This window comes from Vanellus vanellus, assembly GCF_965231255.1.
Source record: "Vanellus vanellus genome assembly, chromosome: Z".
Lineage (NCBI taxonomy): Eukaryota > Metazoa > Chordata > Aves > Charadriiformes > Charadriidae > Vanellus > Vanellus vanellus.
This window is the reverse complement of record NC_138908.1, coordinates 81,768,070-81,787,529: the sequence shown is the minus strand read 5'-3', so window position 1 is coordinate 81,787,529 and position 19,460 is coordinate 81,768,070.

The following is a 19,460-nucleotide window of genomic DNA, read 5'->3' as shown; positions in this document are numbered from 1 at the left end:
ATGGGATGACTGATCCTTTTTGGGGAGTGCCTATGTCTTTCCATTTGCCAAAGGATGACCAGGTAAGAAGAGATGACTAATTCTTAGTTAGTGAAACTTAAATGAGATGAGTCCTTATACATGAGATATGTTCTGTTGCATTAATTGGCTGAAAATATTTGCTTAGATACCCAATATTTCCAGAATCTCATTGCAGTCAGCGATACAACTTGTAAAGTGCTACCTAACAGAATTGGAAATACAGGAGTCTAACCTCTGACGAACACAACAGCTTTAAGCTTAATCTTCCTTGGTATCTGCCTTTAATAATAGCAAAGCCGATCTGATTTTGTTCACTTTCTTCGTTTCACACCTGCTGAGGATGGCACCCAGCCATCTGCGATACTACTGAGTTGGAAAGCAACCAATTTGAGGCTAACTGAACAAGATGGATCTGGTAAGAAGCTACCACAGAAGGCTTTCTGTCACCTTTGGAGCTTTTCTGACCTCACAGTCTCCGATTTTCCTATGCAACATAGAAGGGAAGAAATCTTGCTAAAATAAGATGAGAGGTAACATCAGGTTTGTGTGGAAAAACTGCACTACTTGTAAGACATTGACGGATTTATATCGGCTCATGTGTCTGAAAGGCAGAAGAATCCAGAAGGTGAACTATGACCTTCCCTGCTAGGACAAAAATCAGTTGCCAGAAAAGTTCAATGTTTCAAAAATCTAGTTATTATTTTTGAAAGCTAGTGTCAGAGTGAAAGTTAAGGTAAGAAGATATTCAATCTTTCAGTGCAGAAAGTTCTCTCAAAAAAAAAACAATTCCTAAAAGAGACTAAATCCCAGACCACTCCACAGCTTTTCTCATTCTGGGTGCTTCAGTGCCATCACTTTTTATAGACTGATTGAACTATTTTTTCATTTTTAAATTCCACTGCAAACCAGCATGCCAAGCCTATAGAGACCCTTTAGACAGTTGCACTGACACTGGTTTCCTCAGAGCACCAGTTCATTTCCCCATCTGTGATCTAAGAAAGAGGAGGTCATCTTCATTTAAGAAAACAATGTTGCAGTGTACGACTCTGCATCCCAGAGAACTTTCCCCCTCTGTTGATAATATCCTGTTACCCACTCTGTATTCACACAACATACATGCCAATGTACCTTACCTTTTTCTCGTGGCAACTCTGCTTGTCTCACAAATTGCTGACTTATCCAAACAAACCAAATTGATTGGTGATTGCTGCTTGATTGTCACCAGTGGCGCTATGCAGAAGGATCCCTATTGAATCCAGTGTAGCATTCAAGGCATCAAGTTTATTTTCCATAACATATGAATCCTCATAAAAAAGAAAAAAGTGGGAAAAGAAAGTCAATAGCCAATAACCTCGTGTATCTTCACACATAAATGCTGTTGAATTTTCAAAACTGATAGTTAGCACTGCACCTGCTGCAAAGACAAGATGTCATAGTCTAAAGTTGTTGTTTGTTTTTTTTTTTTTTTTTTAACTGCAGTTTCCAACATATTATGGTCTTTATGTTACTAAGTGCAGCATCATCCAGAGACATCACTGAAGACCAACCCTTGAAGTGCACTGTAGTTGTCACTGTCCTGAAAAACTTGCAGTTTATGCAAAGGAAGGTTGTTTATATCCTCACGTTACAACCAGAGAACTGATGAGGTGATGAATGGAGTGACCATCCCATGGGCAATGTGTGGCAGAGAAGGTTTTTCTACTTCCATCTACCCCTGTTCTCACACATCCTGATAAGGGTGAGCCAAGGAAGCTGCGAAGCACCAGCTCATCTCTTACCTATTATTAACTATTGTTAACTAAACACTGGCAGGGTTGTGGGAACGAGCCATCAGAAAGGCACAGTCAGAGGGTTTGTCTCAAAGAGTGAGGAGCAACTTTAGATCCTGCTCAGTAACTTAGTTCCCAGGAAAGAAGTGAAATGAAAGACAAGGTAGTTGACAGGAAACTTCCCACTGTCCAGGGTGTACGCTGGCCTTGTTTGTAAGGAGTGCAGTGAGAATGAGCTTCTTCTTTCCCAACCTGGGCAGATACTTGTCTTTCCTTAGCAAGAATAACTGCAGTAGAACATGTTAGTACAGTGGTCCAGGTTCATATCCTGCTTTTAATATTAATTACTTCAGGACAAGTGTCCTAATATCCAGATCCAGCTTGAATCTAACTTTCTTCTTTTAATCTTTTTTAAATTTTCCTTTCCCTAAAGAAATTAAAACATTTTCTCATGTATGGTGCTGCGCTGGAAGCTCTCTGGAATTATACTTGGGTTGACTGATTGTCTGCTTGATGTTAGAAAGAAGACAAAAAAATAAAAAAAAAAAAAAGGGGGGAAGAAAATGGAAGTGGGCTGTTTAAGCAGGAATGCTCCTTTTTATGTAACCCTTTGGCACCCACAGCCATTATTTGCACAGAACACTAATATTTTGAAGGCAGGTAGAGAGAAGAAAGACATATTCTTGATTCCTTTTCCAGTACACTGTGGTTGCTGAAGATGCTTTTGTGCTAGGACTAGGGGCAGTCTCTTTCAAGAAAATTTATTCTCTGGAGGCTCATTTATGCTGGATAATTATGCTTACAGTTATTTTAAGATAAAGTTCATCACAGAATACTATCTTCTTGTAAATCTACAGTGACACCTTCATTATCTCAAACCTTACAAAGACATTTGGAAGATCTTCACAGGCACTGATGGGGGTTTTGTGTTAGACTTTCAACAAAAATGCCTAATTTCCACTGGTACTGTTTGGACATTTTGTCCTGTCCATTTTGAACAGATTTATTCAAAAAAAAAAAAAAAAAGAAAAAAAAAAAGTTTGCAGAGATATGAAGGAGGAAATAAGGAAAGCAAAGTCTTTGCTATCATATATGATATGGATTGTCCTTTCTATTGCTTTAAGTTAGAGATGTAACATGGTGAGCTGTTACTTTTATAATTAAGTAATCAGTAAATGTGTAACTCGTTTATAATATCCCAGTTGTACTGTACCTGTTAATTGATAAACACAAGAACAGGAACAGCGGCTTTAAGGTTTTTTTTGTTTAACATACAGTTTAGAGATTTGGACCACATGATTTTTTTTTTTTTAATTACTGGTTCTGCCAGACCTCCTAAATGACCTTGAACAAGTCACTTCATCTTCTGTGCCTCAATTTCCATCATGAGAAATGAAAAGGGTAACTACAAAAGGAAGGAATGATGAGGATACGTGTATGCAGACATGTAAACTGTGCACAAAGTGGGGCACTGAAGACTGTGGAGTGACTGCACAGAGGGAAATAAAAAGCATCCAACGGCAAAGGCATAGTTAACTGCTGTTTCTGTGTTAGAGGGGGAAGAATCTGATGACTACCACATCTTTCAAAGTATGTATAGACTTTGTATGCAGCAGCAAAGCACCTTTTGTGTTTTGTTTCGTTTTGTTTGGAGACAGTACAGCCGCATGGCTTAGGAGGAGTCTACTATTGCTTGGATAAGGTTGAGTCTCTTTGTTATCACACAGCCGAGGTCATGTAAATCATGCCATCGTGAAAAGATGTTTCCATTGTGTAACACTTCCTTGTTATGATCTGTGACAGGAAAAACAAAGGAGGAAAAACCAGCACGAAACAATGAACTCGCCTTATTGGCTCAGCTTAAAAAAAAAAACAAAAAAACAAACACGTCTGAATTCAGCAAGGCCAGAGCTTGCCTTCACTGGGACCTGTCGAGCTTTTTTACTGGTTCAGACATTGCTGAGGAGTAAAGGGATGGGGAGTGGTCAGTGGTATGCAAGCGACAGGATGAAATTTTGAATAGAGTTTAAATGCTTCAGGTAAACACCTGGAGGTAAACGGCAGTTTTAGTAATCCAGTTCACCTCAACGCACCTCACCAAGCCTGAGTCCTCCCCGTGATCCTCCTCACTTCTCAACAGCGCGGTGCGTGATCCACTGCCTGGGTACTTATCAGGAACATATATGACACGGCCACAAGGACTCTATCTATAAAACATGGCATTATTATTATTATTATTGATTATTGCTGTTTGTTGTTGCTGCTCTTATTTTTTAGCACCCAAAGTCTCTCATGTGCCTGAGGTCTGAATGTGTTGTATGAACACGAATGAGATGTACGAACACTTAAAAATATAGCAAACCCTCCCCCCTGCTGAAAGTACTGGTAAGAGCTGCCTTTTTATTAGATTTCTGATCCTTCTGGTTGACATAAAAATACCACAATAAGAGCCTTTCTCAGGATATCTCAGCAATTTCTTTTCTGTCCTGGCTAGAACCAAGGGATGCAATAAAATAGAAAACAACTGAGAAAAATAAAAGGTAACTGAATATTTCACAAGCCTTAAAGGTGTTCGTTCAGAGTTAGGTACTTCAGAACACGCAAAGGCTCTAGGGGGAGAGGATGCTGTTTGTATACTTGCTTTCTATACATTAGTAAAAACTACCTTGGAAATGCCTGAGTTTACTAATGCTTCCATTGCTTGTTTTACATGACTGTCACTTGCATTGTGAGGTCACTAATGCAGCTAACAGATGGTGCAGCAGGACTAGCAGCCGTGAGGGATAGTTTACTAACAAAAGAGGAAATGATTTTCGGGATTTCTCTTGCATACTGCAGGCTTTTTTTTTCTCTTTTTTTTTTTTTTTTTTTTCTTCTTTTTTTTTTTCCTTTTGGACAGTCCTCATCTCCTTGGCTTTAGCTTCATGGCATTCTGTTTGTGGATGAGGCTAAGTCCAACGCTAGTAACAAATCTGTTTTACTTTCTCCCCCTGGATTGTATTAGGGTTATAGCTTTGGAAAGCAAGTAACACCAGCTGGCTTATCTCTGTTGCCTGTTCCTCAAGTGGCTCAGGGTGTTGTTATGGGAAGATATTTATGGACCTCTGAATCGTTGTCAGCCTTAGTTCCTGACCAAACACTACCTCGTTGTGTTATTTAGCAGGTGTGGTACTGGAACACAACAAAAGCCGTCTAAAAGGAGATATTGCTAATGACCTTTAGATTTAATGTGCTAAATGGAATACTGGGTCTTATGGCAAAGCATCGCAGTGAGCTTCCTGAAGCCCTGATGCTGGTCGCATAAGGACACAGTAAGGTAGACTGCTGGAGCATCCATTCTGCGTCTAGCATCAGCTTGCAAGCAGCTTCCACTGCAAGAAGCTGTTTGTCACAGGATGAGAAGTTTATTCTTTAAAAAATATCTGTTGAGACTTTATTACTTCCTCTCACAGTGCTCAAATCTGTAGAAACTCACCCAGGCTCAAATCTGTAGCACACATCAAATGGTCAAGAACTCATGCATACGTCTGACTTTTGAGCTTTTAAAATCAACAGAGCACTGAGCAACACACGGCAAAACAGTGAAGCTCATAATTAGTCAAATGAGAGGGGATTTAAGCATATTGGGAAATTCAATACTGCAGTGAGGTGTCAGAGTCACTAACTGTGCTCTTTCCTAAGGTTTTTAAATTCTGTTCCCCTCTTTGTTTCTTAAAAAACTTTCCTGGAGGAGAAATTGAGCCTTGCTGGACTATACTGATGTCAGGTATGAGATGTGCATCTCATCACTGAACATGCCATGCGACTTTATATTACATCTGCATTAGCATAGACATAACTGCATGACTTCATTAGTTATGCAGATTAATCATCGACTCACTCTAGGAGGCTTCTGTAGGGGACTTCATAACTCACCTGTTCATAAAGCAGCAAAATAATTTCCAACGTACACTTCTAGATGTCCTTTGTCAGAAGGAATTCAGTTTGTATGGGAGACTCCGTCTGAATATCATTTGATGCATCCAATGTCATTTCTCTTTGTTGTGTTATTTATTGTACCAAGTTCAGCCACTATTGCAGGTGATGTCTAACCCCATCACAGGTCCTCAGAGATGACACTATACTGTTTCATATAGCTATAACTATAAAGAAATATAAAAGAGTTATAAAAAGTGCCTCCTCAGAAGGAAGTGCCTGTTTTGCCTGATGGCACTGTCAAAATAGTTAAGGCAATATTAACTGACCAGAAAATCAGGAGCAGATTCTCAGGATTTGGAACACTGGATTTTAACAATATGTTACTGCGGGGCCCTGAGTAGGTAAGTAGATTTCTGTCTACTAAAGAAAGAATTAAATACTGCATTTCATGAGGCACTGGGAGACCCAGCTCAGGAATTTCCCTCTTAGCTTTACCCAAACAGGGTGATGACAGGGGAATAAAGAAAAAAAAAAAAACAAAAACAAACAAAAAACACAACAACAACCAACCAAACAAAAAAACCCCACACCTTTTTTTCTGGATAAAAGGGTTTACTTTTTAGTTCAAAGTACCATTGTGCTGAATACCCTTAGGCAATGTTTTCATGAAATATGTGCATGTGTAGAACTTGCGATGATACGAGTGGTGTCTGAACATATTCCAAATTGCATTGTAATTAAATTTGGTGCCAGGAGCCCAGGGCTTCAGAGCACCGGTACTCTCAGCGTCACCCACAAAAGCCAGCAAACATCTACTCACTTTTTGACTTACCTAGCTGCCATTTCACTCTCAGGTGTATTTTAGCTTGGAAACAATATGCCAGCAACTCAGCAGTTTTAGCGTGGAAGATGTCATAAGTTGCCACTTACAATGGAGACAAAGAATCCTCAGATTGTTATGAGTACAATAAGAACGCTACTACACCATGGAGCCAGGTATCGTTCCGAAGGAGAGAAAAATAAATCCTTAAAAGAAGAAAGTATTTTGTCTTTTTTATCTTTTCTTATGCCCTAGCCAGCAGTAACATTCAGGAACACCACAAATATCTGAAAACTTGGACACCCCAAAACCTCCCATTAAGCAGAGGAAAAGACTATGGTTTTAGGAAATGCTCACAATATTTCTTTAATTTTAAATTATGGTGATTTTATGACTATTGTTGTTGCTTTTCTAGAAAGTAAAAACAGAAAAAGAAACTACAATAGAGTGAAAAATCAGATTTTTAAGAAGCAGGTATGATAACTGCATATCTTTTAGTTTTGTTTTGTCTGTTTTCACTGACACATGAAAAAATTCAGACAAATGTTTCCTACCAAAAAATCTGAGAGCTCAGATGTTTAAAAAATGTTTTCATGAAAAATCTCTAACCAGTTGAAGAGCCTACACTTCTAGTGTCATATGTAGTACTTTCAAATCTCCTCCCTAAAAAGATATTTTCTGTTCCAATCTATATGCGGAGGTATGCATTTGAGAATGAAACGTTACCGCATGGTATATATAAAATAAATGAAATAGCATGTCCATATTTAATACATATTTGAAGGAGGTACAATTCAGGCACTTAAGACTACACCTATGCTGATAAACTAAACAGAGTCAAAAGATAAGCTTAAGCACTGGCATGTAAGCACCTATACTATTTAATCATTCTCTTGGTTGTGTCATGGCTTTGGCTTGTGCTGAGTAGCACTCTCCCAGGACATCCCTAGGCAAGGGGGGTTCAAAGGCTGAAAGACATTGTTCCCAGGAGGCAGCATGAGCAAGGCCACCCTGTTCTAGGGTGGGCACAGAAGAGTAAGAATGTTTAGTGGTAAGTCCTCAATACGAGACAATTGGTCCTCATCCTCATCCCTTGCCATAGGGACAAGAATTTTAAGCTCAGCCACGCCATGAATGGCCAAGAATTGCACCATTTCTTACAGGGATGAGACAACAACTGTCAGGAGGCAATATATCAGTCCAGGTGTGAGGCTGAGGTCCTAAATATGTGCAGTGTCAAATGACAGCAAGACAGCCAGCCCCTAGCATTGTCACAGTTGTCCCTATGAGCCCACTCTGCTCTGTCACCATGTGTGACGTGACCTGGCCTCACACAGCCCCTCCACTTGCTGTGCTACTTCTTCCCTTTGCAACGCTGCCATCCTCCCCACGATTCAACCAGTGACTGCACTGCCGCTTGCGTTCATTTAGTTAAAGCACTGCGTGTCATCTTGTAGATACTCCTCTTTGCTGCTGAGGATTGCTAATTTGTTCAGTGAGTGTAAACCCAAATCTTTAGTGAAGTTTAACATTGGCTTATTTCAGAAGGAATCTATTCCTGACTGATTTCAGGAGAAAGTTTCATTAAAATGAAAATATTTGAATTGGCAGCCTTTTGCATTATTTTAACCAATTTGTGTTCAAATGAAACCTGAAATTAAAACATAATAATTTTTAAAGTGCTTATCAGCAGGAGTATGAATACCAGTATTTGGTCCTCGACAGGACTCTGAATATTTCTCTGAGCTGGGATCAATGTTCAGGACAGGACTGAGCTGTAGAATGCTCAATTGCAGAAAACTTTTCAAAGTTAATCATAAATGAACTCCAGAAAATTGGTAAAGGCAAATCATATTTTTACATCAGTAAATTGGGAAAGTACAGTCTTTCTAGGGTTTCTCTAAGCCAAAACTATCCAAAACCTCTGGGAAAAAAAAAAAAAAAAAAAAAAAAAAGTCAAGAGCAGAGTTTAAAATTAGAGGTTATATCCTAACTGCCCATTTTTCTGTAGACTTTTAGTCACTGATCTTCAGTATAAGGAAGGTGGTCAAACACTGGAACAGGCTTCCTAGAGAGGCTGCTGATGCCCCAAGCCTGTCAGTCCTTAAAAGGCATTTGGCAATGACCTTAACAACATGCTTTAAATTCAGGGCCAGCCCTGAATTGGTCAGGCAGTTGGACTAGATGATCATTGTAGGTCCCTCCCTACTGAAATAGTCTCGTCTCTTCTCTTCTCTTCTCTTCTCTTCTCTTCTCTTCTCTTCTCTTCTCTTCTCTTCTCTTCTCTTCTCTTCTCTTCTCTTCTCTTCTCTTCTCTTCTCTTCTCTTCTCTTCTCTTCTCTTCTCTTCTCATAACGTTTTTGTACTTTCTACTTCTGTATTGTCTGGACTCACAGTTTTTCTGAGTTGTTCTCTTATCCTCTCTGATCTTGCTTCTCACTCCCAGCTCCAAATTGAGATCACATTCCTTTCCGATTGTTTCTGCTGTTGTTACTGTTAACATTTGTTTTCGTCAAAGAATATCAAGGAGTGTCTTGAAAATCAATGTTTAATAAGTTACAGTAATGTTTTCAATTTCCTGTCATCTGGTTTAATGTACATGTGTATCCTGTCATTGCTCATCACTTTCTAAATCCATCTTGTTATCAGCAAGGTATAACTTAATGTACGGCTAACTCTTTCCTAGGTGACCTTAAAGCATACGCTACTGGGGACGCTTCACAGAAGAGTCATTCTTTCTTTGCAGTGAAGGTGACAGAGGGAACAGCTTGGAAGCAGCAGCACAAAACTCCAGCAAGGACCTTCACACTTGGGTAAATGTCCTGGGGGGGGGGGGGGAAGGAAAAAAAAAAAGATAATTTGTGCAGAATAAATTCATTATGTCTGCAACTGTGTGATCACTGTGCATCAAAAGAGACTTTTTCTTTGCTTCTCTGTGGAAAAAGCAGAGTCCTAAGTTTGAATTAGAATATGTCTCAGCACTGTCTGAGGATCTGACCTCTAACATTTATTACTATTACTTTGCTATACTTTTTTCTCTGCGGTGACTTAACTGATTGACAGAAAATATGAAGAAATGAGGCTGTGATGATTTACTTCAATGCTTCCTCTTCCACAAACACTGTGCTTTAGGAAGCTGCTCGATGTACCAAAGGCTAGAGGAGGGATACAAAAGTAGAGGATGCAAGACTGCATTGCTATGGTGCAAAGAGAAAGAAGTAAGGAGAGTAGCAGGAAGGAAAACAAATTAAGAGGGATTTCACTGTCCTGAAGAGATTAATCCAGTCATCTGTCCACATCCAAACAGTTCAGTTTGTCCTATTTGGATATCTCTATGCTGTCAATTCTCTTCGACCAGTGCAAGTTTGCTGTGGAGAGTAACTCTAAAAATGGAACAAGTAAAATAGGGCTGCAGACCTCTTGAACAAGAGTCCTTGGCTCAAGTCTCCACCGTTTGAATGTTTCATAGGTCGGTGACTGAAAGTCCTTAAATCTCACCAGACCCAACAGGATGGCCTATAAAAAAAGGGATAGGGGCACCTAAAGGGCGGTGCTGGCACTCAGCCCATAGTCTTATTTTTCCAGTGATTCTGCCAGACACTTGTTACTCTTAGTTGTGCTTCTTTTTTTTTTTTTTTTTTTTTTCCTTGTTCTTTTTAATAGCTTTAAATATAATTGCTGGAGCATGCAAATGTCTCCTTACACAGATGCGTTAAAGCCTTAGGTCAGCCTTTTTGCATGCATAAAAATCTCCAGACCCAGATTTAGTGAGGACTTGGGAGATGGAAGAGGCGGAGAAGTAGTGAATCTGGGAACAAGGTCCAACCCACTCATCCTGATCTTGAAGACACTGAAAAGACTGTGAACTCCCACATAGATTTCTGCATTCAATTCATTACCAGTTGGTACTTAGAGATAACATTATGGAAGTTTTTGTTTCTCCACTTGGCTTTAATTGCCTTCCTTATTAGGATTTATCTTTCCGATATGGCAAAATATTATTTCAATAGATGCTGCAACTTTATGCAAAAGGAGTCGAAAATTATTTCCCATAGAACATTATTAATGAATGTTTATGAGTTTCAATGCAAGCAATTTAAAGGACTCGGAAGATACCTTTCTCGAGAGCTCAATTCAGCACGATAGACCTTTGGTTTAAAATAAACTAAGCTTCATGTTTGGGTTTTTCTTTTATTTTCTTTTTTTTTCTTTTTTTTTTATTCCCTTCTTCTGGAATATATGAAACTGTTCTTCAAATGCTAACTAATCTAACCAATTTTGTATTGAATCATGAATGCATTTTAATTCACTATTCAAACTGTTGTAGCAATGAATATTTCTGCATCCCTAGCAATATTTTAAAAGAGGGCTTTTTGCTGCTTTAAAAAAAAAAAAATCCGCAATTTCTTTATACAGTCTGATTAAAATCCAATTAATTACAAACACAATTAAACCTTTCTACCACAGTTTGCAGAAGAGGGCTGATGGAAGTAAAGTTGTCAATCAAAAATCCAATAGGGAGTAGTAACTTGTCACCTCCATAACTTTTAGCCAGTAAAAATGTGAAGCTAAAACCCAACATTAACAGTGTATTGCCATATGCAAGTTTATTAGGGAATATCTCACTTCTTTGGTTGTTGTTCTTCTTATCATCAGATCAATACAATTTTGTTTATATGGCACCTTTCTTGACAAAGTCATCCCAAGGCATTTCACAATAATAAATATACATATAATAAAAAGCCAGTTAAAAATACAATAAAAGGCAAATTAAACATTAATGTACAATCCAATCTTATTGCAAAATCAGTGCTGCCAAAGAACAACTTGATGGCACCCAAAGTTTTTTAAAATTCTGTTTTTATTGGTATTTTGAAATTTTATAAAACCAATAAAATGCACAACCGTAATAAATAACAAATAGAGAATATGCACAATATACATCAGAATTTCCCCCAGTCCAGATTGTCAATTGGCGTAAATCAGCATCGCCGTGCCGACTTCCATGAAGCTATAACTAATAACCCTTACTGGAGATTGGGTCCATTACACATCGACTTAAAACGTAACCAACAGATTATCCTCCCTATCGTATAGGGGTTTGCTGTTGACATTGGTCACAAGGGAGTTATGCCTTTGTTTCTTTACTAACATCACTGAAAGTTCCCTGGAGGGCGTGCGTAGAGCTTTTCCTCCAGAGTGGAAAAAAATAGGAGTAAACTTCCTTTTCATGGCATGAGCTAGTGTTTAGAGCACTTTTGCATGCTCAGTTCTCTTTTCCATCTAAAAGCAAACAAATCTGAGCACTCATACCAGTCTAATTACTCAGCTATAGGCTATGAAGGCACAAGTGTGGCATGAGTCAGGGAAATGAAGGCGAAGGGAACCAACTCTTTACCCTCTTTATTGGAGGCGCTGTGCTGGGCATAAAAGACATAGCAGGGAGGAACTGCAGAAAATACCATCACCAAAGTAACACATGCATCCTCCTGAATGATGATGCATTACTGCATTACTGTCTTGACCACCCTTGCATGCATGTAGCATGCCCCCAACCCCCCCCGAATGCCCCAATTTAAGTGATAATTAGCATACCATAATAGGTGCTACCTTCATCTGGTGCCAGTGGGCTGTTACAATCAAAACAGGAGAGGACCATGAAGTTTGAATGTCCACAGGCTGATATGGCAGGGGTCTTCAGAATAACCATTCAGTTCCACGTGAGACTCAACGCAGTGCCCAGACTGTTTAGGTGCTATCTCTAGGCCTGCCTCAAGCTTGCCAAAACCTTGTGGGCATCTCACATTTACAACAGGTGAAGCCCAGGTGATTCCACAGACTTAATACTATTAGAATAGTTGAAGTGTAACATCAGTAAAGTAGCTGGGTTGGATACTGTTATCTCCAAAGACAAATATGTTTGGACAAGAGCAGACAGAATAAACTACTCCTATGTTCTTCTAAATCTAAAATAAATTTTACTGGCAAGGCACATGCCAACTTAGAAGTGGCGTTTCTGGGTGTTGTTACCAAAAACTTTCAATACACATCTCAGAATGAGATGATCAAAATATGGGATGACCCAGCTGCTTCTGTACAAAGTCTAAATTCCACAATATGTGCATATCTGGGAGTAATATAAGTCTAAGAGTCTGGATCACTTGCCACCAGGACGTTAAAGTAACAAGATTTTTCAGAAGCCATGTACTAAAAGAAGTAATTAATAACTGGGTTATTGAAAATTGGTTAGTGTTGTCGGCTAACCCAGTAGGCATCTAAGCCCCACACAGCTGCTTAATCGCTCCTCCTGCAGTAGGGTGGGGGAGACGATCGGAAGGGCAAAAAGTGAGAAAACTCGTGGGTTGAGATAAAGACGGTTTCATGGGTAAAGCAAAAGCTGCGCCCACAGGCAAAGCAAAATAAGGAATTCCTTCACCACTTCCTACAGCCTGCAGATGTTTAGCCATTTCCAGGAAAGCGGGACATCATCACATCTAACAGTCACTTGGGAAGACAAATGCCATAACCCCGAACATCCACTCTTCCTCCTCCTTCCCCCAGCTTTTATTGTTGAGCATGGTGTCCATATGGTATGGGACATCTCTTTGGTCAGTGGAAGTCAGCTGTCCCAGCTGTCTCCCCTCCCAACTTCTTGTGGGGAAGTGTGAGAAACATAAGCTCTTGACATTGTGTAAACACTGCTCGGCAATAGCTGAAACATGGGCATGTAATCAACATGGTTTTGGGCCCAAATCCAGAACATAGCACCGTATGAGCTACTATGAAGAGAATTGACTCCATCCCAGCAAAACCTGTACAGTTAGGAAGCTAGCAAAGCTAACAGAATATTGCTGATGGGTTGAAAATGGCGTGAGAGAAAGGCTGGGCAGAGGAAGAGGGAATGGCCATACCAACATCACATCCCAGATGGGTGATCCATAGACTGCAGGGGGTCCACCTGGGAATCTCTGCTCTGCCCTTTCGGAATCATAAATTTAGGCTGAGGATACACTGTTTACAAATCCCATCTGTCCTTATAACATCAGTTTGTAGATGATTCAAGGAAAGAACCCCCGTCACTATATCTGCTTTACACTGGTCCTGTAATATCCAGCTGAATAGGCAGACGCTGCCAGGCCTGATGCACAGCAGTATACACTCTAAAGGGCACTTTATAAGGAAAGACTCAGGTGGGGATTTTCCTGGCATCACAGACAAGTTTCCACAGATGAACCCTAAGATGTTTCAGGCTGTCCTGGTTTGAGGTAAAACAGGACCAATTTTGTTCAGTAATTTTACTTCTTAGCTGGGCCTCTTATAACTACTGAAATTAACAGCATATTGTGGAGACGCTGTTCGCTCTCAGAGTGATCAGACCTACATTTATAGCTGATGCCCAGGCATGGGATGCAGAGAGGTTCTTGCTTAGACTTATTGCTGTACCACCCAAGGGCAGCTGACTTGGTTATTTGCCCCGTTGGAGGGTCGGAAGTGGAAAAGCGCAGTGGGGTCCCACCTGTGGGGAGGAGCGGACAGGACTGGTGACCCAAAACTGACCAACAGGGTATTCCGTCCCATCTGCCTCATGGTCAGTATAAAAGCTGAGGGATCAAAGGGTCAGCCCTCTTTCTTTAATGTCTGACGTCTGAGGAGGACTCTGTTCATCTGCCTTTGATCCTGATCCTGAATGATCCATGTGTTCCTGAATCCAGATTCAGAATTCAGCTCCTGTCTGTCACTGAGTCCAGGCTGGGACTTCCCCAGTGCCCTCCGGTGATGTGATTGTTATCCTGGGAGCTTGATACCTTTTTGCTTATATTTCATTATTTCCTTTTTATTATTTTATTATTAACATTTTCATTAAAGTAGTTTAGTTCTTTCTAAACTCATAAGTTTCTTTCCTTCTCTGCCTCCTCTCCTTGAAGAGGGGCGGGGAGAGCATCTGTCCTTCGCCTCAGTGGTCAGTCCAGCCCAAACCACAACACAGGCTGAAATTTTGTCCTCGAGCTTCGTCGCTGGCTTGCTTTTACACAAGAACTTGGCAGAGACAAATTCACCACCCTACCCGCCCGCTCTTATTTCTCATTCTGACCTCAAATTCACTACTGCAAGCTCTCCTCTGCCATCTCTGAAATTGCTTACTCCCCTACATGTTTTATCCTGTCCTTGTCCCCACTCTACCTGTCTGTCTCTTTGGAGGATGGGATTGCAGCAAAAGCAACATGATTAAACCCAGTTCATCCCACAGAAGACTATAGTTTACGTCACCTGGGGCCATCAGGAATGACAGTTCAGACTAAAGAAGAAACTGATCAGAACAGTTAGAGGAATGACAGTCTTGGGCAATCTCTGCTGCATGACAAGTCTCTAGGCTTCCAGCACCCAGAAGACTCAGTTGCTTGAATGTACGCTGGAAGCTCTTTATACCGGGTACTGACAAGTGACTGGGACATAGTTATGCATGCATACCCAGGTAGATAGTCTATGTTAGAGAAAGTATGAAAACTGTGGCCTAAAAACTGGCTAAAATATAAAAATCGGGTCTTAATGTCTTTTTAGCACATTCATGTGCTTATCTTTGATTGAAGTCAAGCACACCTTAGTTGTAAGTATGCCTCTGAATATTTTTCTTACTATTGACAATCTTAAGCATGTATTTACATTTTTTTCCTAAATGGCTGGCCCTAGCCACCTGTGGTCATATCCAAAGCCATCAGAAGTCAACAGCGAGATTCACTTTACCAAACTTCAGTCTTCAACATCTGATTGAGTCCTTGAGACACCCTGTGCTGTCAGTGGAAATAACCAGGGCATGATTTGTCTGATTTGTCTCACAGAGCTGTTTTAGGGTCAGGTGAAGCTTATCTTTATGAGTTCCTGTTTGTTTCCCCACTCTAAAGGGAACCTGTAAGGACTATAAAGGGAATCTAGTGCAACTGACATATTTAGATGTTTACATGTAGTCAGTATCTTCAACTTGTACTGCATAAAAGTGGGGAGGAGTCAATATTCTAGCCAAAGATATAATGGTTTTTTATCCAGAAATTCCTCTGCTCCAACCCTTAGGCCATCTCCCTTCCCCGTGCTTTTTAAACAATAAGATGTCCCTTTTCACTAGCGGCTAATTCAGTTGTGAGGCAAAGCAAATGACTGGGAAGGGTGTAATAATTACAGCACAATGTAATGATCCTCTAGTGTATTCCCTGAAGAAGTATGATCTCAGAGAATTTCTGCTAGGCCCTCTTCAAGTAATTACTGTCAATTCATGCTTATCTGCCAGCTCTCTCACCAGGTTTTCTTTTCCTTGCCTTCCTTAGTGAAGATACTGATTCTGACAAAAGGAGCCATTTGTCAAGGCGCCGGCACGCCAACTTCTCTTTCCCTTTCTTTGCTGAAATTATGCAAGAGATTACAGTCCAGCCTGAATCAATATGTACCTTATCATCTAAATAATAGAGTACATAATAATCAATGTCAAATGGACATTGGTGGTAGCAGATACAGCTATGTCATTCAGCAGCAGGCTGCTCGCCACAACCACTTCTGGACATCTTCATTTTAAACACATGAAATCACAGAGGGCTTTTAAATAGATCACCAAGGCTGATTAAGTAATTGCAAAGTCTGTAGTTATAACAAATCTCAAAGAGGTTTTTGAACATAGACTCGTCTCCTTAGGGATCATAATGGAAGTGAGGAGTCCCTTCAAGGTATCTCTCAAAAAATGAACATTGCTTACCCACAAGATGGCAAGGGACACATTTCCTTGAGCTTCCACAGCGACGACCCTGACGTCAGCCTGACCTGGGATGGAGTCATAATTACAGTATATGTCTTTGGTTACTCTCCCAGGGTTTGGACAGAGGACCCTCTGCATATAGCTTGTGTGTAAGCCTGGTCTAGGCAATAACAAATTCAAATCCTCTAACGACTAAGTACAGATGGATTCCTAAGCTAATCACTACATTAGTTATTTTAAAATAGAAATTTTAGAAATTAGTTAATTTTGAATAGAAAACGGAATTGGCTCAGACCTCCTGTGAGGGTAGCAAATGTGACTGCCACCTGGAAGTTTTTGACATCTCGTACTGCAAACAGTAAATCTACAGGAATCAGGAAAAATAATCTGGTGTATCCACATCCTTTCAATAAAATCACAGGGGTTGTTTAACAACAATTTATTTGAACCAAAACTCCCATCTTCATTTCTCAGACTACAGAACGAACATGAAACTGTTAAATTCTCCGAAAGTCTACATGATCTGAGATCCTGAACACAAATTCTCTTCCTATGTAATTTCTGATTTCAGTGTGAGCACACCCTAGGAATCAAGTGAACTTCAGAGTCCATCTGCATCATTTTGGTAATCCTGGAGCTATTGTGGTGCAGAACACAAGACCAGATGTAGGACTCACATGTCCCACTACTAACCCAGCCTCTCACACACATATGCGTCACTAGACAGGGTTGCATTTTGGCATTTGTATGGCATTGTTCAAGAGATTGAGTCTCTTTCCTAAAGCACAATATTGACCTTCTGTTGCAGGTCAGTCTTCACTACATAAGAGAACAAAGGTAGTGACCTGAAGAAATATGTAGTGTGGATCTTTTACCCTTTCTTACGTTTTAAGCATAAATTTCAGTTTCAAGACTATCCATGCAACAGGTGAAGGGTAAAATCAAAATGAAACAGGAGGTAGAGCTCATACCCTGACAATTTGAAGAGGGTGCTTTAGCTTTCTCAGATGCTAGCCTTTGCCTCGGGATTTGGGTTTATTATGAGCTTGATTTGGGTGTCAGCTAACTGATCCGAAACAACTGTCTTCCCCTTACTAGTTCCTCCAAGCCATGTAGTGTCTCTAGAGGACAGGTCCTTTTTCATTTGGGTTTTTTTCCCCTCTTTTTCCCCTGGCACTGTCAGTAGTTTACCCAATAACTTATTTGCTACCACATTTTTTAATTTCCTAGTCTTTTGGTGGCTGAAGAAATTCAGCAGTGCTCTCTGAGGACTTACACAAACATGTCACTTCTTTGCAAAACATCCCCTGATTTTGTCAGTTGCCTGAGCTAATGCCAGTGAAACTCCAATGCTTTGGAAGAAAATCCAGGGGCACCTTGAGGGTTTTATTTTTTATTTTTTTGTAAAGTTCAAGATGATTAATTATATGGGACTCAAGATATGTAAAAGTTATCCAAGTTTTCACCATTAATCACATAAATGAACAGAAAATAATTAGTTCGTAGTGACTTTCTGGCTTATTATAATCAGCCCAACTCAAATCGACTTAGCCCAGAGAGCCAAATATAGCAAGGAAAAAACCTTGAGGCATTTTTTCGCTATGTGTTGCCTGTTATCACACAGTGAGGTTTCTGTTCAAATGATGTGCCTTATTAAGGCAGGCGAAACCCATTTAAACAATGTATCAGAAATGCAGACAAGCTGCAGAAATATACGTGTATAAAGGGTATATTTTTCTTGAAATTTATTGATGGCTAAGCCTGCTAAAACTTTAGAAAATGTGTTTTCTAAAGCACTGACATTATGTTTTTCTAGTAATACAATTGGCTTTTTTTTTTTTTTTTCCGTCACTCCTTTCTCTCCTCTTACTTCCCCTTGTAATGGTCTTGAAGAATGGCAATTACTCCCTTTTATTTTACTGGCTTAAACCATGTGCTTATTAGAATAAATGTTATCATTACCCTTTTTATTTTATGATTATTAATTTTTTATTTGATTGCCAATACTTTTACTGTAGGCTTAAAGTCTTGAATATTACATGTGATGGAACAATAATAAAATGGAAAGGCTTGGACATGATTCTTTCTTTCTTTTTCCTAACATATACAACTTTAATTTTAGAGATCTATTGTAAAGGTAGGTACCCCAAATTATATTTAAGTTGTTAATTGCTCTGTCATCTATAGGAATTTGAGACCTCACTGTCTTTGGCATTTTGACTGTTTTTGTGATATCGAATCATACTAGAACTGTGTGTCTGAAAGTTTGGACATCACAGAGTTGGAAGATTGCTGAGGCAGACATCCTGTCAGGGGAGTTTCATAGCCAGCGCACTTAAGAAAGTAAAGTGATAAACTGGGGAGTACATAGGAGAGTTGTGTGTGTCACACAACACCAGAACTGTGATGTTGAGTCAGGGTAGGTGCATAATTGGGTACAACTAAGACAGGGTCCCAGGACTTTCTCTGGCATCAAAAGTGAAGAGGCAAGGCTCAGAAGAATATGAGATGCTCCTCCTGATAGCTTTTTTGCCCTGTAACTTCACTCTGATGACGTGGCAAACAGAATTCCTTAGTTTTGAAATCTCCCTGGAATGACAGCGTGCATCTTGGACAATTTGAATTAAAAACTTCCTCTAAAGGTAACATAGCTCAAAGGCAGAGGTGAAATCTGGTCACAGTAATTTTCTAAGCAAAAGAAGAAAAGTCAATGCATGTAGACTCCAGCCATCAGGATGATGACACAGTGGTGGAATGGAGGTGGTCAGAAGCTTCAACTTCGCCTCTACATAAAATCTGCAAATATGAACTTTGCAGCAACTACTTAACCTGTGCACTTTTACAGAAACAAGCCTGTGAATGAGATCATTAGATGATTCAGCCTCAAATTTATCTACCTCTATTTGAAAAGCCTTTTTGTTTAATTTTATTCCTGTGCTGTGTAGAAGAGGTGTCAGTTATTTCAGCATAGAGTTTAAAACAAAGAGGAAAGAGGTACCTAAAGACAGTGAGATGAACACATAGCACCTTTGCATCCACCTAAGAAATGCTGAAGACACAATATTCAGTCTTACCCTCCTCTATCTTGATTTTGGTACTTTCGTCCTCATACAGGCATCAGAGTGCATTCTTTCAAAAAATAAAATCAGTGCTTTTAAATTATCACTGGTAGAAAGATGTCATCATGTGCATA